This window comes from Neovison vison, chromosome 9 (assembly GCF_020171115.1).
Source record: "Neovison vison isolate M4711 chromosome 9, ASM_NN_V1, whole genome shotgun sequence".
Classification (NCBI taxonomy): domain Eukaryota; kingdom Metazoa; phylum Chordata; class Mammalia; order Carnivora; family Mustelidae; genus Neogale; species Neogale vison.
This window is the reverse complement of record NC_058099.1, coordinates 73,420,795-73,442,302: the sequence shown is the minus strand read 5'-3', so window position 1 is coordinate 73,442,302 and position 21,508 is coordinate 73,420,795. Positions and strand designations below refer to the sequence as shown.

General features: G+C 41.9%; 1 protein-coding gene across 6 annotated transcripts in view; it reads left to right on the top strand.

The window, feature by feature from the left end:
- Window positions 1-21,508, top strand: part of LOC122917633 (aminopeptidase O (putative)) — a 336,369-nt gene that overhangs the window by 290,077 nt on the left and 24,784 nt on the right. The window lies entirely within an intron of this gene.

Genomic DNA, 21,508 nt, shown 5'->3' with positions numbered 1-21,508 from the left:
CTTGAAGTCAGCTGGGAGGTGGGGATGGGGGGCAGTGGCCCTGAAGGCCCTTTGATCTCCTTCTTCCAGCCTGGCCTTAAGCCTGCCTTAGCAGTCAGGGCCCTGAGTGTCATCTCTTGCCAGTTCAACTGTGAGGCGATCAGATGCAGTGGAATTTGGCAGGTCATACGTTCTGAATGTGCCACTTACAGAAAGTAGTAGCATCTTTTCAGCTTCCATTCAAAGCCGGTGTGCTGCTCCTCTGTTTGCACACCACAGATGTGTGAGATATTCCCAGCCTAATTGTGGGCATGAAAATTGTAGAGAATCCATAGAGGCTTTCACAGTGTTTCACCAACATGACCTCAGAACGGTGTTGGTAGTTTCGTTATGAATAACTCTTCTATGAAGTTTCAGGAATAATGTATTTTTTCATCCACCTTTTAGCCTTCATTGTGACTTGGAAAAAAAAGGATTTTCCTTTGTAAATCTCTAACATTTTATCTTAGGAATTCTTTCTGAAGTCATCCTTTATTTTACCAGAAAGCCGATTAGAGTTCATTGATAGAAATGATAGGCTGTACAAATAACTATGGAAAATATCTTTGTCCTTGGCACCTGAAAGTCATTGGAAGTATTGCTGCATTCAGTTGTAAAGGGTGTGCCGGGTTTCAGTGTTTGAAATTATGATATTAAAAACACAGCATCTTGGGCACCAAAGCTCGATGAATTCAGGTGTTCTACAGAAATTTAACTTGCATTTTTTTCCCCTGTGATACTCACATTTCTTCTCCACCCCTCAGTTTCTGGAGTACATAAGGTATCATCTTTGTTCTGGGCACAGTGTCTCTAGGAGATTACCGAAGGACTGGGACAGACCATTTTAAGATGGTGAAAGGTTCAGTTCGCTCAACTGAAAAGCCTACAAGCACTGTTTTTTCTCTTCAGCTGTTCTCTGCAAGCCTTCAGACATACTGGGAAAAGGAAATGCTCAGTTCTGAGAACTGTGGTAACATTATAATTGATTAATCTGGGTAGTGTAGCCCATTACCTGGCAAAAGAAGCTCATAAATTCCTAACAGTTATCTGGCTTCACTTGGTGATTGATAGGGGTTCTGACTGAGCCCCCACTTACAGAATGTGATCCAGGAGTGTGGTGACACGGTGGGGAGGTGGGCACCTCAGTTGTGTACAAAATACATGGAGTTCTCTAGGTGAAAATTGCTCAGTGTGGAGAATGCTTTTAGTGTGAGAAACCAACCTTCCTTCCTTCATTCCTTCCTTCCATGCCTCCATCTATCCATACTTACTCTGTGTGGAGCAAGTTCTCTGCCACTTAGGCCTGTATCTCTCTCTGGTGTTAAGCTACACATATGTACTACACAGGAGAAGGGACCTAAGTTTCCTAAAGAATTAAGTGAATTTAACCAGGGTGAAGAAAACACTGATTTCTCTCATTATACCAAATGGGATGGTGTAACGAAACCAAACTCCCTGGAAACCTAGATACCATCAACCTTGAATGACAGGGATAGATAGGAATGAGCCCAGCCTGGAGTGTGCTTGGGAGAACATGCTGTTTCCAGCAGCTGCAATTCAGCATGCATCAGGCTGTGAATTCTTCTGTGCTTTGGTTTCTAGGCAACTTGCACAGATTTTAATTCTGACTATAAACATATACACACACTTCCTCCTCTCCTCCCCAATAAAAAAAAAAACTCTGAATAAAATGATACAAAGCCTAATGACATAACCCATGTTTGCCACAACTGTTGGTAACTACAGCAAACAAATGCAGGCCACTACCTGGCTATTTAGAGATTCTGGTGGTTAAATCTAGGAAATGAGGACTTCTGTTGCAAAATGGTTACTATTTGTACAGTACAAACAAATTGTGGGTATTTTGCCACCAAGGTACCCTGCAAGAGAAAGGGTCTCCTCATGAAAATGGTTTCTCTCATTAAGGGAGATTTCTTTTCCTGTATTTTTAATTAGTCTTGCATTAAGATTGTTCGAAGCTCTAGATCTCCTTGTTGACAGCAGCAGGTTCTGTTCCTGAAGGGGTACTGGATGGTTTCTTGAATATTGGCCTGTCTCCCCTTTTCCTGTTCGCAGCTCTGAGGACTAACAGAACCCTGTTTGGTTGAATCAGTGCCTCCACTGCCCCCAGGAGGGAGATGGTAGAAGCAGCCCCAGAGTCATTGTGGCTTACTGTTGCCCTGAGGGATTTGGGATTGAAGATAACCGTGGGGAGTTTATAGACCAGGCGGTTTTCAAAAGGTTGCCAGTAAATTTGGCAGTCGAAGTGATCTTGTTTGACTAGGCACTGTTTAGATTCATGTCGAGAACTGCTAGGTCTAGGTTTGAAAGCAGGGTTATTGTGGATTCCTTGAGACAGACAGAAGTCAAATGGGACACCTGTGGGACTTTGTCCATTGCCTTTAAATATTTCACAGTGTAGTGGCCGGAAGGTCTGGGCGGGGATCACCCAGGCTGCTTGATGCGCTTTGGGAGTCTGCACCTTGAGGACTGTGGATCAGTTGGGAAAGGTCCAAAAAAAGGTAACGTTAGAGGTTAAAAAGTAAAGTCTGTGAGCCAGTTTTTTAAAAAAAATGGATTTGTTCTGTTTAGTAGCAGCAGCGTTTGGGACTTTGGGGATGAGCTGGCCGCGGGGTTCTAACCTTTGTGCATCTAGACAGACAAGTCACTGAGTGCCTCTCCACTTAAAACTCTCCTATAATGAGGAAGCCAGACATCCTGCCATAAGGATTTCTTCTGGAGTTCAGGACACAGCACAAAATAAAGTGACTTAAATTGTACTTGTGGGGTTAAGAATCGTATTTTTGCAAATAACAAATCAATATATTGTGTTCCTAATAGAAACAGTTAATAAATTTGTATTTTTTTACATGGCTGTGTCTTAAGTGCTAATTATTTGTGGCTTCACTAAAAACTGGGTCACATTTCCAGTAAGTCCTATCCTACAAATACAACACAGCAGTTTTCTTTAAAAATACTTCTCCTAAAGGTTTTTAGGGCAGGCTATACAACAGAAACGACTTAGTTTACTAATTTGTTTACCCCTGCTATGAACATCCGTGTTTGTCCATTGTCATTCATTCATTTTCCATGTTACTACCTTTTTAAAAATCTTTACAATAGCCACTGGTGTTATTTACCAGCAAGAACAATGATTTGTGGGGCGCCTGGGTGGCTCAGTGGGTGAAAGCCTCTGCCTTCAGCTCAGGTCATGGTCCCAGGGTCCTAAGATCGAGCCCCAGATTGGGCTCTGTGCTCAGCAGAGAGCCTGCTTCCCTCTCTTTCTCTGCCTGCCTATCTACCTACTTGTGATCTCTGTTAAATAAATAAATAAAATCTTAAAAAAAAAAAGAACTATGATTTGTAACAGCAGACTAAGTAAGATTGCTCATATTTTTTTTTTCTCAGAGGATGTTAGATTTTTATAGTTATTATATGATTGATACAGTTCCTTTTCCCACAGAACTGAAGCATGTTAAGGATGCTATTTTAATTTAATTCTGCGAATATAATAATAGCAGTATGGGCATGTAGGAGGGGCTAGAAGAGGAAACTCAGGCCTTGTTAGCCCCCTTTATCCACAAGCAGCGGCATGTGGAGGAGGATGGTTTCTCCCGAGTCCCAGAGGACAGCCCAGAGGGGAGAGGTGCACAGGGTCAGGCAACTTTGAGGCCACAGCTTCACCAGTGGGCTCTGCTTCCCCAAGCCCTTCCACAGGCTTGTGCCTGCATTGATAGGAATTATTTTTCCTGTGCTTTGTAAAATTTAATGCCCAGCCTCTTTTTTCTGTCCCCCTCCCTTTTAGAATTACAGTGCTGGGTTTCCAAGAACTAGAGATGAGGGAGGGCTGTATTTCACCACGTGCAGTTCTGCTAATAAAAATGTATGGTCAGGACACCTTGGTTACTCAGTCAGTTAAGCATCTGGCTCTTTGATTTCAGCTTAGGTCATGATCTCAGGGTGCTGGGATTGAGTCCTATGTAGGGCTCTGTATTCAGGGTGGAGTCTGCCTGAGATTCTCTCTCTCTTTCTCTGCCTCTCCCCCTGCTTGCATGTGCGCACAGTCTCTTTCTCTAAAATAATTAAAGATAAGATCTTAAAAAAAAAAAGAAAGGGTGGTCGAACACAAAGCCAAGTTTAGTTTTCAGACTTAGACCATTGTACAGAAACAAAAGTATTTTTTTCTAAAGGGAAAATGTCACAGCCCTGGGCCCAGGTGTGTTTCCTCTTAGGTTGCTTCCCACTGCCTGTGGCTCCACATTTTCTGTGGCTTCTCCAGAACCTGTCTCCATCCCTGGGATTAAAGAGAAGAGCATAGAGCTCTCTTTCACTTACTTCTGACCAGCTGCTCCAAGAGACATCTACTGGTGAGATGTCTCACATATCCTATTCCTGTTCCCTCCTTCGCTCCTGGTGGTGTGTTCATGGAGGTGAGGCCATTCCTGACAGAACCACCTCCACCTCAGTCTTCCTGTCTCGTTAGGGGCAGGGTCTTACTTTGGATGTGATCCTTGCTCCTTTCAGGCCGGTTCAGCTCCACATATAGTAATGCCAAAGGAGAGCCAAAAATACAAAAATCACTCATCCAAGTGAGGTACACTTGAAAAAAATTGCTTTTTAAAATACAGGACATGACAAAGACTTACCCTTCCTCCCTCAGTGAAGAGTTTGTCTGGAAAGATACAGTTGGTTAATTGTTTCTCCTTGGAAAATATAATAGTGTGGACTTCGGAAAACATCAAAATCGGGCAGTTTCCTTATAGTCTCTGCACCATGGGGAAAAAAAAAGCAATGACACTGATCTCATGGACATGTGGATTGCTCCAACCTCTTACCGTTCCTTTTACCACTTAGACATTTCTTCTGGCTTCCCAACCACAAGGCCCCATGCTCTTCAGGAACTTGGCCAGCTTTAGCACACCCAAGTAAAACATCTGGGGGCAAAGGAAGACCCTTTCAACAGCAGCATTGTGCCCTTTGAACAGTGGAGGAAATGGCCCCAGGAAAAGACTGTTTTGTGCTAGAAAAATAGAAAATGTGGGGAACTATTAAAAAATTAGTTTGTGTTTTAAATCAATTATGTAGCCACCTAAAACCTGATAGGGCCCAATTGTAATTGCAGCATTGTGTGTATCCAGAGTCCTCATTTGTGTGTATATGTTGGGCCGGGGCTGGGGGAGGTGGGGGAGGAAGGTGATGCTTCAAAAAACTACAATAAACTGGGCTGTGATCTCACCATATGTGTTGAATTGAACACAACTCTTCTGCTTTTAATGAAGACTTCAGCCTTTAGGGGTAAATAAAACATCACTAAACAGGGATGGCCTGAATATTTTTTACTGGCTGTAATAATTAAAGCCATGAAAAAGGTGGTGGGGTTATGTTACTTATTAACTTGAATCGCTCTTAGATTTGATCAAGACGTGGTTGCCTATGGCATTTTGTTTCATGTTTGTCCTTTGTTTCATTGACATGCTCTGCCTTGGCCTCCATGGTACCATAAAAGCAGCAAAGCGGTTAGGAACCAGACCCGAAAGGGCTTTTATTTTTATTTTTATTTTTTTAAAAGATTTTTTATTTGTTTATTTGACAGAGAGGGATCACAAGTAGGCAGAGAGGCAGGCAGAGAGAGAGGAGGAAGCATGCTCCCTGCTGAGCAGAGAGCCCGATGCGGGACTCGATCCCATGACCCTGAGATCGTGACCTGAGCCGAAGGCAGAGGCTTAACTCACTGAGCCACCCAAATGCCCCTGAAAGGGCTTTTAGACCTCCTCTCTAGTTTTCTTCTCCACTCAACCTACCAACCCCAGCAAACTTCTCAGATCCTAGACTCGAGCCTGAAATTCTCTGTGGAGCTGTGTGCTTGGGGATGAGGGGAGGGACCTGGAAGAAGTTCTCCCCTCTTAAGAGGAAACAGATTAGAGTGTAGGTGTAGCTGAGAGCTTTTAAAGGATGTTTTTATTTTGAGCATCAGTGACATTGATTATAAGGGGAACTTGGAACCCAGATGTATTGGTTTTCTATTGCTGGTGTAACATAACCAGGAATTCTGGGACTGAAAACAACACAGATTTATTATCTACAGTATCTGGAGATAAGATGTCCAAAATCAGTCTCTCTGGACTAACCTCAGGGTGTCAGCAGGCCTCTCTTCCTTTCTGGAGGCTCTGTGGGAGCATCTGCTTCCTCATCTCTTCCAGCTTCCAGAGGCCCCTGCAGTCCTTGGCTCATGGTCCCTACCTCCACCTTCAAAATGGGCAAGGCCAGAGCTGCTCCTTCTCATACTGCTATCTCTCTGGTTCTCTCTTCCCTGTCTGCTTTCTTCACTGCTAAGGACTTTGTGATTACCTCCGGCTCGCTTGGATAATCCAGGATTATTCCATTTCTAAGTCATCTGATTAACAACCTTAATTCTCTTTTGTCAGCTAATCTAAAGTACTCACAGGTTCCAGGGATTAGGACGTGGCCATTATCCTGCTTCCCACAATAGAGAGTGTTGATAGTGTAAAGGTTAGTGAATTGGGAGTTCTTAGGGTTGGCCAATAGACAGATACAGGCTGTGTGGTATTAGAAGTAGGTTTTAGGGGCGCCTGGGTGTCTCAGTCAGTCAGGCATCCAGCTGTTAATTTTGGCTCAGGTCATGATTTCAGGGTCCTGGGGCTCTGAGCTAAGTGGGGAATCTGCTTCAGGATTCTCTCCCTCTGCCCCTACCCCCATGCACGTGTGCTCTTTCTCTTTTTCTCTCAATAAATAAATCTTAAAAAAAAAAAAAAAAAGTGGATTTTCATAGCTTCTTACCAAGGTTTCTTACAACTACTACCTGGAAAAATTATGTATGTATGTACATGTACAACAGTAGAAAAGGTCATCTGTATTTTTAGCATAAATGGGTTTCTATTTTACTGTAATATCTAATGTCAACTACTGAATAAAGAGAAATTTTAAGTCTGACATAAAAATATTTTAATTTTAGTTTGGGGGAAATGGCATTTCTCTATTCAAAAGAATGATCCAATTATAGTTTTATTGACTTAAGAATAATTGAATTATTTTTTGTCTTGTGAATTTTTTGTGCTTTAATTTGTTATTAACATCTAACCTCATGGGAAAACCTCTAATAAAAATGATACTCTATTTTTGACACTCTAAACATCCTTTTTGGTACTCATATCTGTAAAATTTTACATAGTTTTTAAGCACTGTGTGCTTTTCTTGTGTCTTAAATGGCTGGACTTTTCTGCGTCCCCTTTCCCCAGCCATCTCTTTTAAGGCTCTGGGTGGTGTGTGCCCATGTCTGCAAAGCCATGGCAAAGTCAGCTGAGATCACAAATGTGTGCAGTTCTCTGGGAGAAAAGCACCATCTGCATTTGCATAAAGCGGATCAGCAGTGGTTAAGCTGTCAACAGCTTCCAAGTAGAAAATGTCCCTAAAGTAGATATGACATTTACCTGTAATAGCTTTCTTTGCCTGTGAAATTAATGGTATGAGGCTTTAAAAAAAATGTATTATCTTTGAATTTCTCTTTTAAAGTTGATACTATTTTAACAAATTTTCATCATTTTAGTTGCTAAAATTAGTGCTAATGGGCACAAGATTGAAACTTTGATCTTGCCACAAGACAGGTGACATCAATTCGAAATTGGCTGTGCTGGGTGCTGGGTGGGGAGATTGAAAGAAAAGACAGTGCGGCCTTCTAGGAGCTCAGACACTCGGGGTGTGCATAGCAGAACTCCACTAGTTCTGTTGCATGGCAGCGTGGGACCGCCTGCGTGGGGATGGACAAGAAGACAAAACCCAGAAAGCCCAAGGTGTTGGCTGGAAGGATTCTTGAAAAAGGTAGCCCATGGAAAGTGATTATAGGAGAGTCAGGGCATTCCAGGTGAAGGGACTGGTATTAGCAATTCTTACCAGTTTGCAGAAATAAGTTTGAAGGTCTGAGAGGATTGGGACTGGCACAGAGTGCATTGGATGACACACACTGGAGCTTACAGGGGACTCACTGTATCAGAGAACAGAGAGAAGAAAAGGCCAGAATCAGAGTTGTGCTTTAGCAAAACTCACCTGTCCTGATGGGCGTGGACAACGTGGGTTTGTAATCCAGGCTCTCGCCACCACGCAGGCCTAAGGAGGCCCTGGGACCCTCATAAAGGGAGGAAGGCGCTGCACATCAGGGAGGGTGGGAGAATGGAGGACTGCTTTGAAGACTGCTTGACACTTGGCGGTTACTTGAGTAGGCTCGACCGTCTGTCTCAGTCGGTGCTCCACTCCATGTCGGCACAGTTGGCGTTTGGGGAGCATGCGGGAGGAGGGTGGGCGCTTGTAAAGTTTTGCCCAGGACCAAGGGCGGTTCCTAGCCCGAAAGGGCGCCGACGGTTTCCTGGCACCCTTGAGTTGGATAGAGTTCTTTGGGCTGGAGAGAACGGAAGTCACTGTGTTTCCGCCCAAGGTCACACTAGGTGAGTAGACCCGGGTTCTAGGTGACTTGCCTGCTGACGGCCCCTCTACTGCCGGCTATTTGTGTTCGGAGGAAAGGGCGCTGTTTTTAAAGGGAGGTAGTCTTATCCCCCGCACCAGACAAGACCCTGGCCCCGCGCGGCGCGGCGCGTAGAGTGTGCGTCGGCCCTGTGGACACCTGCGCGGCTGGGGGCGGGGCAGGGGCGGGGCCAGGACACCGCCTCCTCCGTGGGAGCCCCGGCGTTCCGCCCACCGCCCGCTCCCTCTGCAGGTAGACTCCTGCGCCGCGTGCCCCGCTCTCTGACTGCGAGGCTACCGGGACCCTGGCGCGCGAGCGGACCTTTATCTGGGGGTTGGTGGCTGGTGTCGGTTGGCGGTACGGGGCGACGAGGACGAAGCGCGGCCTGTGGGGCCCCAGGGCCCACACGACTTGATTTGGTTGAAACTTTCTTGCGTTAGGTGTACTCCCGCCTTTAGAGCCAAGCATTTGGGCACACCTGGAATTCCCTGAATCCCTCTTGTTTTTCGTCTCCCCTTTGAGGACTGCCTGCGCCTTGCTGGTGGACGCTGTGCGCGTTGCCCTCCCGGCGAAGGGCTTGTGGGAGTCCTGTGGAGGGATCCTGCGCACTCACCTAGGCTCTCGGCTTTGGAGCCCGAGAGCGTTGTTCTCGTCGTTGGTTGCTGCGCGAGAGCCTTGGTCTCCTAAGAGCTTGGTACTTTTTGTAATTTTGTTCTCCGCCTCAGCCTTTCATAATCTATTGTCCTTGTGCTTCTAATTAGGTCATTCTTTGCTTTTCAGAGACTAAAGTGCTCCGGGGACAGGTGTCAGTGTAGTTGTACCTGCCTTTAAACCTAGGTGAAGCTGGTTGAGAGCATGGAGCGAGACGTACAGATAGATTTAGGGCAGCATCGCCCGGCGGGCCCCATGGAATTGATAGTGGCCTTTGGGGATCTGCTTTTGAAAAGCTTTGGAAAGGTGTCGTCGCTCTTGCTTTGGAGAGAGGTGGGGTACACGGTGCCGCGCCAGTGGCTCTGTAGCGCGCGGGCCAGCGGGAGATTGCGCTCTGCTTTAGAAAAGGGCTTCTTTCAAAAAGCAATAATCTTAACAGTAATTTCGGGGGGAGGGTAGGGCTATTAATTTGACTTCCAAAGGGGGAAATGGTACTTGTAATAGTAGCTTGAGCAACTAGTATTGGAATCAACAAGAAATGAATCTCTGATGCTGAGAACTCGCTCTTACATGGAGATACTTTCAGGACGTTATGTGTTATTTCATCTTAACTCCTGGTGTGTTTACCTTTCAGTTTAAAACAAAATTGCAGGTTTGGCCAACAGCTTAATTGTCAATGAGTTTTTTGCTTTTAAAAATAAATGTTAAAATAAGTTTGTGTCCGCGATGAGGCAGATAGCAGCATGGGTGCTTGGCTGGTTTAGATGTTAACTTTTACAAGGCATTTTAGTATATTTTTAAAAATTTATTGTCTGGTTGTCATTGCAGAATATTTGTTGTTTATTATCTGAAAAAACATAACGTGGATTTTTCATACTGATACTTTTTGAAGAGTTACACTGAATTTTTGTGTTCTTATACATTTGAAAACATGCATAAAGTTTATTAATGTTCTTAACATTTAAAGGGAGCTGTCGTGTCTTGTACACAAAGAGATTAATTTAGACAAGAAAACTTTAAAGCCATTTAAAGATTTAGATGTTGAGTTAGTGGGGAATTTTGGAAGGATAGGTTTGGGGGAAGTACTATATTTTCTCTGGAGGAGGTTTCTCCTTGTGTTCTCAATTGCTTACTCTGTTTATGTGTTTATGTCTCAGGCACCTGGTCTTCTTAATTTAAGCATTTAAGAATACCTTCTTATTTTCAGGGCTTTAACCTTTTAAAAGAGTTAGATACATTAACATTTGAAAGTGTTTCCATGTGGTTTTAGTTGTTTCTTACTTTCTCTACTTGTTTTAACTTGAAATTAGTTGATTTTCTTGTTAAGAGATTGACTTTTTAAGTGGTTACTACAGCGAAACTAAGTTGTGTTCAGAAATTTGTCCTGTTAACATCTGGAAAGGCAAACAGCTGCTAAACAAAAATCGCATTTGTAACAAACTAAGATATGAAATTCATTTTTTATAACATGAACAGTTAAGATTTCCTTCATTTGAAAATGGAGAAATTTTCAAGCATATGAACACTATACTACTGAAATTTTGAAAAACTTAAAATCTGTGTTTGTGGAAAAATATACTGAAAGGGGAAGAGACATATAAGACATGTAACCTGTTTTGTGCAACATTTATGTAACGGTTGTTTTTATTATTTCTGTACTTCAGTAGTTCATTGCCATTTTTTTTTCTTTTTTTTTACTCTTTCACCTAAACTTTTGAGTGTTGAGTAATTCTTCTAAAATGGATGCAGATTGCTTTAAAGATCAAGCCAATACTGGACAATAAAATAAGAAAGGACTTTTTTTTGGTTTTGATGCTTTATTTTTCTAACGTATTTTATGGTTATAATTTTACTCACCCTGAAAATTCCAGTGTACATTTAAAATTAGAACAAAGAGTTTCATACCCAAAAGAGCTGTGAGTGGATTATTACAATTTTCTAGGGGAAACAGATCTGATCACATCCCTTCCTGAGGGTTCCTTGGGTTTGGGACCATATTTATCTTCCTGGTTTTATTGTGAATTGTATCTGTCTTCAAGAAATGCCTTATTCCTGAGACGTAAATTTCCCCAAATCTTTGAAATAGCTATTCTGGGTGGTGATTTTGTTGAACTGTATTCTGGTGACTTTTATCGACTGGGATTGCTGGAAGAGTCTTGGAAAAAAGACTGGCCTCTTTTGTACTATTGAAATATTCTGGTTGTTTCTGTGAAGATGCAAGTCGTTAGACATTAAAGCTGTTCTTGCACCCAGGAAACTTGAATGTTCGCATGTGGCGTTTTCCTTCTTGGACTGGCAAGTAACCATTCAGCTGATGTTAGTGTGAACAATTAGCAACCTCCACCCATACTAGTTAAGAATTGCTCAGATTGGTTACTAGAAAGGTGCCCCGGGTAGTGTGTTTCCCTTTTATTCACATAGTCTATAAACTGTAAGAAAACAGTCCTCCCACATCTCTGTTCATCTTGCATCTTTCCGCCAAGTGATCCAGGAATATTCGTTCTGCAGGAGTGACCAAACTTAAAAGTTGAAAAAATTTTTTCTTTTTTTCAAACGGTGGTTTTCTTTTTTCTTTGTTACATGTAGCTGGTGTGTGCTGTTGTTTTTCCACAGAAATGCTGATATCCTTTGTGAAAGGGCATGTATACCAGAGGTTAAACTTTTTTTTTTTTTTAAGTACAACGTGCAGTGAGAGAAAGTCTTCACATTCTATAAATTAGAGGAAAAATTGCTACAGCTGTGATTGCCTTTGTTCTCAAAGCCACTTGAATTGCAGGCTGTGTTGGGACTGGTTCCTACATTGTTTAACTGCTGAGACTAAGACTTCTAATTAGAGTAATTACCGGGTGGGAGCTGACTGGCGGGGCGGGGTGGGGGCCAGGGGTGTGGCCGGGCCGGGACGCCGCGCGCTGGGAACGCGGCTGCCTCTGGCCGCGTGGGGCGGGGCGGGGCGCGGCGCGGCGCGGCCGGGCCGGCGGCCTCTCCGGGGATTGGCTGGGGAGGAGGAGGCGGCGCGCGGGGCGGCCGCGGGAGATATCAGCCGGCGCCGCGCCCGGGCCGGGCGGACTCCAGGCTCCGGCCCGCGCCGGGATGGGAACCTCAGTAAGTACGACGTTTTCCCCTCCGGGTAGACGGCTCCACCCGCCTCACGCAGCCCTCCGCGTCTGACAGCTGCGGGGGCCCGGGGCCGTCAGCTGGTGTTCGTTAGGGGAATTAGAGTGGTTTCTTCTCTGTCTACCGAATCCCCTTCTCGTTTTCTTCCTTTGAACCTCAGTATTTGCACCAAATGAGCTTTAGCGGGAGGGAAAGCCAAGTTTGGTTCACTGTTATTCGTTCTGCTTCATAATCCTGCCCTTCCTTATTTGCTCATAGCTAACAGCCCATTCTGTGGAGTTTGCGTTCCTACTGCTGTGGTGATGCCATTTGACGTGAATGGGGCTCTCCTTGCCTTCGGAAATACTATAGGGTGCTTCTGACGGGCTGTTGCCTTTATTTCCACGCTTTTGTAGTTGTTGTCAAGAGTTTAACTTGCAGAGTGTGTTCGAGGGCCTGGGCGTCGATGTTGTAATTTTGGTCGTGTTGTATGGACCAAGGCTTCAAGGAAAAAAGGCCAGGTAAGCAAGTGGTTCTGATGGCACACAAGAAAGCTCGTTTAAAGGACAAACCCAGCAGGAAAGAACAACAAAAATTACTGCTTCTAGCTGGATCCGCCTTTAGAAATGTTGCACAGAGTAACTTTAGAGAACTTTCTAGGGAACTGCTCTCCTAAGGGTGTGTGCTGAACTAGAGGGGTTCTGGTCGTTGGTCATAATTCCTACCTAGCAAGAACGTTCTTGGATGGAAATGTAGACTTACTGCCCGACAGCTAACCCAGACAAAGCAAAAAAAAAAAAAAAAAGCTGCATTTTAAACTTTGACTCTAAAGAGAAGTTTGTTTGGCTTACCCGGGTTGGAGTAGCCTCTTCGTTTTTTGTCTCAACTATTACAAGGTTTCCAGATGAGTCAAAACCCTACATTGTGGAATCAGTGATGTGGTTCTCAACCTGTGAGATTGCCTTCAGTCATTTTAAAAGCTGGGTATCCATTTTTCATTTTGGGGGGAATCCATGATCACTGGTTTTTCAAGTTTATTTATTTTAAATGAATCAAGCTTCACTTTGGTATAGAATGTATAGATTATAATAGGTATGCTTTAACTTTGATATATTGTAAAAGCAAAATAGCAAAAAGTTTGTTAAAAGATGGAAAATGCCATTTTTAAAAGTACTTTTTAGTTTTAATTAAAAAATTTAAAGATCTCTATAATGGAAACTAAGTTTCATTACTCACTCTCTCCCCCCCCCCCTTTTTTTTTTTGGTAAAGATAAATTTCAAGTTAATTTACACAGATAATTCGGTATACTAAGGGGAAGGAAAGTTTGCTTTTTCCAGTGGACTAGTCTCCATTAAAATTGAATAAACAGAAAACTTAGAAACACCTTAACATTTCCTGTAACTTTCAGAAGTTCTGTGCTGTTAATTTTTTACATAAGCACATTATACCTACAAAAAGGAAGATATAAAAATTAATTGCTAAAACTTAACTACAATTTTTGTGAAATTTCTTTAGGAATCTGTTAGGAATAACATGCACATGCTTGAGATTTTAGATTGCTCCTAGAAAGCACATCATGGGTTTAGTCATGTTTGTGCTTATACCTCTTAGAAAAGTATTAGTAGGTCTCTGACCTACCAGGATTTTAGATACATAGTTAGCAGTTTTAGGATTTTAGACGCATAAATTTTTAGATCCATAGTTAGTAACCATGTGTTTGCATCTTTGAAGACTTACTTCTGTTGGATTGACTTTTAAGTACTTGAATTCAGATGAGAAAATATTTACATGGCAGCAAACAAGGCCGCATTTCAGATTTCCTGTTCCTGTATCAGCTTCAGGCTGCTACAGGCCGTGAGTCCCAGCTGGAGCTCTCAGTAGACATAAGATTATAATGTATGAACTCTTCTAGCAATAATGTGGACATTTCACTCCCAAAGAATATTTTTTTTTTTTAAAGATTTTATTTATTTATTTGAGAGAGACAGTGAGAGAGAGCATGAGTGAGGAGAAGATCAGAGAGCGAAGCAGACTCCCCATGGAGCTGGGAGCCTGATGTGGGACTCGATCCCGGGACTCCAGGATCACGCCCTGAGCCGAAGGCAGTCATCCAACCAACTGCGCCACCCAGGCGTCCCCCAAAGAATATTTTTATAAAACTTATTATTTTAGTTTACTTGTTTAGCTGGGAATAGAGTCTGTCACGACGGGAAGTACATTAATTCGTGAATTATTCAACCATTTGTACATAGCACGCAACTTGGGAGTAAGCATATCTGGCTTTAAACATGTCTGTGTGGTTTTATTACATTTTCGTTCACCTGTTTGCCTTTTCACATGATGTCAATCCACAAGGCAGCCACTTCTCTTCATACAGAATGCTGGCCCAGTAGGAACTTCCATTCCCTTCAGGTGAGCTGGTGTTGAGGTAAAGGAGAGAGAAGAAGTTGAAAATGGAGCAAACTTTTTTTGAAAGTACGTGAAACTTGTTCCCTTTCTTTCTCCTGAAGTTCTTTAATCCACATCTTTTTCAATAATCCGAATTACTGTAAGTTTCAGAGTGACCCTTCCCAAGTTAATCCTTTGCTTTGTTCCTCATGAAACTTTCCAGAGTTAATCCTGGATATAAATTGTCTCGAATTCTGGACTCGAATCCAGAAGTGTACAGAATTTGAGTGAAATGTGACTCATGCTTTATATATATTCAGTTCTGTGAAATAATCCTCAGCCGTTGGACAGTCAGTGGAACCACACTCTCGACGTATATTTATTAAGTAAACACAACTTTATTGTTTTATTGCCCACAGTCACTCATGCAGCTTGACTCCTCACCCTTGTCTGCCCTACCCCCACCATGCCTTCTTAGTTGTGGTTGACTATACATGTATTTAGGGGCATTTCTCCTTGTCACCATTATGATAGAAACCACAACACATTTTAGACATGTGGCTAAAGTCATGCTTGGTTTGGATTTGGTAGAAAATATAGGAAGAATATTAGGAAGAATATTAGAAAAAAAAGTCTAACCCAAAGATGTTCTTGTTGTTTTGACTATGCCCCTGTGAAGAAGAAAGGGTGGGAATCAGGAGTGATGAAATGTTAGCATTCTAGGCCAGAGTAGACACCCAAGAATGAAATTTGTTTATAAATTATGTTTTGCATTTAAAAACATGTTGAGTGTGTGTGTGTGTGTGTGTGTCCATCCATCTGTGCCTGAGTCCGTGTCCATGCCGAGGCCAGTGATTGACTTGGTTTCTCCTTCCTCCTGTTTCTGGTCTTTTTCTCACCTTACAGTCTTTTTAGTACCATTGTCTTAAAATGCTTTTGTGGCTTACTTTCTTTTTAAGCAGGTAATTTCGATAGTTTGAAAAAATTTAATCTTGAATACCAAGTTTTAACAAGGAGACTCTAGAAACCAAAGGGCTGGTCTCTCTTAGAGGTACTATGAAGTTTTTGCACTTAAAGCCGGATGGGTTGTTACAGCTCCTGATACAACCTGACTTAAAATTTTATTAGTTCCTTAAAGACCTCACGGAGTCATCATTTCGTTAAATACAGTTGATTACAATCGCAGAGGCATTTCAGTTATTTTACCATTAGCTTTTAAAATAAGAACTCTCTACCACATCTGTTATTAGACAGAATGCTTATAAAACTTTTTAAATTGATGTATATGAATGTGTATAGTTTTTGAATTTGTTTTAGTTTAGAAGTGAGAATCCCTTCTGGCTTGAATTTTCATTTGTAGCTATAAGTTTTCTTGTAATAGATTTAAATTGGCAAATCGTTGATTGCCAACTGTACTTGCAGTCATTCTTAACTGTATTACAACGCCTGTTGTATTGGACATTAGTTCCTTTGTTTGAATTTGATAAACATGTGAATGTCGACCAGGAGTAGATGGCACAAGAAGTGGGCACTGTTGGGTTACAGTCTATAAGGAGTTCTTAAACTTTTTCCAGAAGTTACAATATAGTTCTGTTTGAACTCTATTCTTTGTTTCCACTTGAGAGGATCCTTTTTTTGTCCATAAGATACTGAAGAGTGTATTTTCAATAAGAGCTTCGTTTTTGTGTTTTTCCCATTCACTAGTTGTTTAGAGGGAAAAGTATATTTTTAGACTAAATGTTCCTAAGGGTTATATATTTGTGCTTATGAACACCTTTTGTATATATTCTGTAGCTCACTCTTTACCAGGGAAGTAAGGCTACATGAAATATATTCACCCAGATATTACAGAGGGGAATCTAAACTTGTTACAGTTATTGACTCAAGTGTTTAATTTGTAATAATCCGGCACAGACTGTGATTTTGATATTTGGGGGGTAATATAGGAAGTTAGAGAAAGAAAGGAAAATTCTGAATTTTAATGAAGTTACAGTTTACTGGTTTTTTTTCCCCCCCTCTTGGAAAAAACTGAAAATATTTGCTAGTTCATTTATATTGTAAGTGACAACATAAAAATCTGAGGATGCAGCTGTTTGATGCAATGCTTTATATATGCAAAGCATTCAGAAAATGTAGGATTTATGGCAGTGTTTGAGTGTTGTGTGCACAGAACTAATGTCTTCTGTCTGATGGTGTTAGCATCTTTATGGAGAAGCATGGAAATCAGAACTTTGGAGACCTGTGTTATTTTCAGGTATTGTTGTTCTAAGACTAGAGAGATGCTGACGGGTTTCTTGTGACACTGTTGCTAGAGACTGCCTGTACTAACTAGACCTCTTCACAGAAGCCCGCCCAGTTGCCAGGTGCTAGTTCAGCACTTTGTTAGAGCACGTGCTTTAATCATTTACACATTTCAGTGCTTAAATTAGATTGCAGTATTGAATTTCTTCATAAAGTAGATCTTCTCTTTATTAAGTAAATTATTGGGAAATGTTTTTGACATGATTTAAGAAAAATAGTTTACAGCTGGAGGCAGGAAAAAAGGAAAAGACCAGGCAGGTCATGCGCTCTACTATTGAACCCTGAGTTGGTCGCGGTACTTCCGAAAGTGACACCACAGAGACTAAAACCAACACCGTCATTAGCAGAGAGGATTCTGATAGAACTGACCGGCGCATCAATCATTCTCATGTTTTCACATTATATAAGGGTCACAGTTTCATCTGCTAACTTAATTTCCCCAACTTTTGTAAAAGTTTTAACCAAACTATATGCTGACACAAAGCCCATTATTTAAAGTGCATAAAATACAACCCTCTTGTCAGCTTTTATGGCCATGTGTACATTAATGGTTTATATCGTGATACATTTTGGAACATAAATCTTTGTAAACACCTCACGTTGGAAATTCCCAGAATATTACCAGAGGACTTAGGATCTTCGTGTCTGTTTCACTTACCCAGCAACCTGCCAGAACAATAGCCAAAGGTGCCAAAGGGACACAATTCCTGATCTGAATTTTATGCTTCTCAAGAAAATCATTACTCATGAAGAAAAAAAACCTATAAATTCCTAAGTGATCAGTCCATTCACTCTGCCATGACAACAATGGCATGCTCAATGTCAGGCTTGTTTAAGACTTTCTAAAGAATTTGGAATGCTTACAAGTATCAAACCAACTTTTCTTGGTTTGCAGGTTTTTTTCTAACAGGAATCTTAGAATTAATAATATTGTCTATATTCCAGTGCTTAAATTAGATCGCAGTATTGAATTTCTTCATAAAGTAGATCTCTTTATTAAGTAAATTATTGGGAAATGTTTTTGACATGATTTAAAAAATAGTATTATCTATAATTCTGAAGTATTAATAGACAATATTAATTATTGTATTATAGACAGTATTGTCTATAATTCTGATGTATTTATCTTGAATAAGAGTATATGTCTTAAACAAACAAACAGAAACAAAGAGTATATGTCTTATGAGCTGGAATTCCTAATTTATAACTAGTAATATTTTCTAACTCAAAATTACAGTTGCATACTAATTTATGGCCCCCTAAGGTCCAGCATGTGTATACATTTATTGTGAAAACTGTCAACTGGTTTTGTATGTCAGATTGTAGCCATGGTATGGAACCACACAATGGAATACTATGCAGCTATTAAAAAGAATGAGGGGGAGCTATTTCTGTAGTATGGTAAGATGGCGAGAAATGTGTGCAAGGGGAGTTTACTATATTTTTGTTTCCCAAAATGTTTTGCAGTTTTTTCCCCCCTGTGAAATGAATTATATGAATATTTGCTTCTGCTTGAATTTTCCTACTAAAATTTGACTACAGACATAGTCCTTAAAGATGTTTGAAAAATCACAAAGGATTATGCTGGCTAAGTATGTCTGTTGATTGCTTTCTGTATTTTGAAGGAAATTATTTTCACTCTTAATTATTTTATTTGGTGACTTTCATTTGTTGGTAAATGGAGTTTGTGTCCCCAAAATACAAAAGACCTGCGACTTCTTTTCTTAAATTTGGCAGTTCTTTAAGTGTATTAAGTTTTTGTGTTAGCATGTAGGGATTGATTGTTCTTTTGTAAGTTTTGCTTTTAGTTTGTTTTCAGTAGCAACTCAAACCAATTACTTTTTTCTCTATACAAATTACTGAGTTTAAACCAAGAATATTTTAGTTATATCATGATACCTTAGTTGACAACAGCTCTTAGGCATACACTTGTCTGTGTACATATTAAGTAATTTAATTTTTGCCACTTAAAAACATTTATCATTAGGAAAATGACAGATGACGGAAGTTCATAATCTGACATCAACGTGAAGACTATAGTCCTGGTGTTTGGGGTCTGGAAGGTCTGCTTCACCAGGGTTCTGGGGTTATAAGGAAGGAGAATTCCTATGTTTTGAGGAATATTTTAAATTCTATTGTAATTATATCCCATTTTCAAAAGTCATGATACAAAAGTTTATATAACTTAGAGGTTTTTACTTATTTTATTTTATATTGGGTCAGAGCACCATCTGAAAAATGATCTGTTAAGGCTTGACCTTGTGTCCTGTAGTCTGTTCCTGTTGCCTATAAGGAGAAGAGTACACGAAGGGGCACTGTCTGTTCTCGCACTGTGGCCTGGGGGGCACCTGAGGCTGTATGGTGTGGTGTGTGTTTTCTGGGAAGAGCAGAAAGGAATTTATTCGACTTTAGGGAAATTTTCTAGAAAAGACTTTTTATATCTATGGGATTACCTTTTTAATCCAAAGGGCACAGAACTGCTGTCTCTCTTGTGCCTCTGCACCCGAAAGCCTGTGACTTTGAAAGGTCAGCTGCTTCAGTTCTGGTTTGGACCCCGCTCCTGTTGAATTTCAGCCAGCAAGTCTCCAGCATACAGGAGAATTTGAGATTTTTCTCCTTCCCCCATTTCTTCTGTTTTTGTTCAGTGTAAACAGTTCCTGCCGTAGTAACATAGACAAATATAGCAGAGAATGCTTTTCTGGAAGAAGAATGCTCCCTAAGCATTTTTTAACCATTTTTGGGAAGAATTGATCTTTCTGTGTATTTCAGACAGACTGAAGGAGGGAGGCTGTTGCTGTAAATTGAAGTGACATCATATGTATTGCCCCCATTGATCCGCTTTTAGTCTCCAGCCAGGATAAAAGGAAATGGCAGCAGGGAGGAAGCAGGCTTCATTTAGGCACCGATCCAGAGTGATAATGGGGTAATAATAGAACTCACGCCACCGTCAGTCGGTGGCTGCCTCAGTCCCAGGCTCATTCCCCGTCTGGGAGCCTCTCGGAGACTTCCTCCGTGTGCGGCTGCCGCGGGCGGCCTGGGCCCCGAGGGGAGGCGCCCTCCTCCTGAAGGGCTGCAGGCAGCGGTGGCGCTGCATTCTTCGAGTCGGTTCTTGCCTTTGGAAGGTCAGTGGTGGGACATGTTGGTGACATTTTCTGATCCAGGCGCGAGCTGGCCTGTACTGCATCCTGCTAATGGCAGACGTGGTGGAGGGGCTCAGTTGCGTGGGTGGTCCTCTGGGAGCCGGGAGTGAGTGATGCCCCTCTGACAGCAGTGAGGGGCTTCTGGAAGAGTCAGGGCTTGTTTGCTTTGTGCTGCTTGTAGACTAGGAGGGTGGGTTTGGAAAATTCATATTTTCTTTCCAAGAGCCTGTGTGGAAACTCTTTAAAAACCATTCAGAGTTGTGTGGCTTCCCTCAGCTCTTCAGTGGACTGGGAAAAATACCAGGTAGACTTCTTTCTTCTTTGTACGTTTCTGGGTAATTCGCGACTCCAGAATCCTCCCTCTTCAAAGCAAGAGTGCAGACTTCTAAATCTTGAACAAATAGCATTTGTATTGACTGACCCCCTTTAGCATTTTACGTTTTTTATTTGAGTTTTACAGTGCCTTGAAGTTCTCTTTCACGCACACAGTACACACATGGCTTTGGCACCCCGCTGTCTTATTTTGTCTAAGTTTCTGAGGCAGATGAATTCATAAAATGCCATGTGGTTTCCCTATGGAAAATAATCACCACATCATGAAGTCCTTGTCTGTGCAAAGGAAGGGACCTTCTATTCCTGTCACTGTGAGACTGCGGCGCGAGCACATCAGACCCTCAGGAAGAAAGGCATGTTCTCGTATACTGTTCGGAGGAGCTGCTTTCTCAGGAGAACGTTCTGAGATGCGCACTTTATTTTTCTTAATCACCCCATAGTGTGACGGAAGCTCTCAGTACTGCTGCATTAAAATACAGTTGGCCTAGAAGTCATGTGAAATTTAATTTGATTCCTACGTGGGTGGGAGTGGACTGACCCACGCATTTCCCGTCGCCGCCGTGCCAGCTGCTGGCGCGGGGGTGGGGGGTGCCCAGGACCGCATTTTGAGCACATTCGCTGGTGTCCGCTCACTCCCTGCTACTGTGCGAACGTTTTGGTGTATTACATAGTACTTTTTCATTGTAGGGTGGCTTTACAGGGACTAAATGTTTATTTTATGAAGAGAAATGTACTGTATTAAAGGGAGCTGCTTACCACATTTTTGCTTTCATATCTTCTTTTTTCAGGGTCTGTAATGTCATGTAAAAAATATGTAATGTTTACTTATTTGTGAATGAAAGATACTGAATCAGTTATATTGTCTGTGTACTAAAATAGCATTTGATGGCTGATTTTCTCTACTTTCCTCATTGTTTAGAAACTGCATTTTTCCTGGTAAATTGGAAGAGTCGCAGTTGGAAGCCAGATGGCTACAGGTTGTTTACTAAGAGAGAAGCATTTCTGCAAGCCTGCTCTGAAGCATAGGACTAGCAGGACTCCCGGCATTCCTTCCAGAGAAAGGGTCTCAGGCCTCTGTGTGGGTCCTCGTTGCCTTGTGTCTGCCCTGAA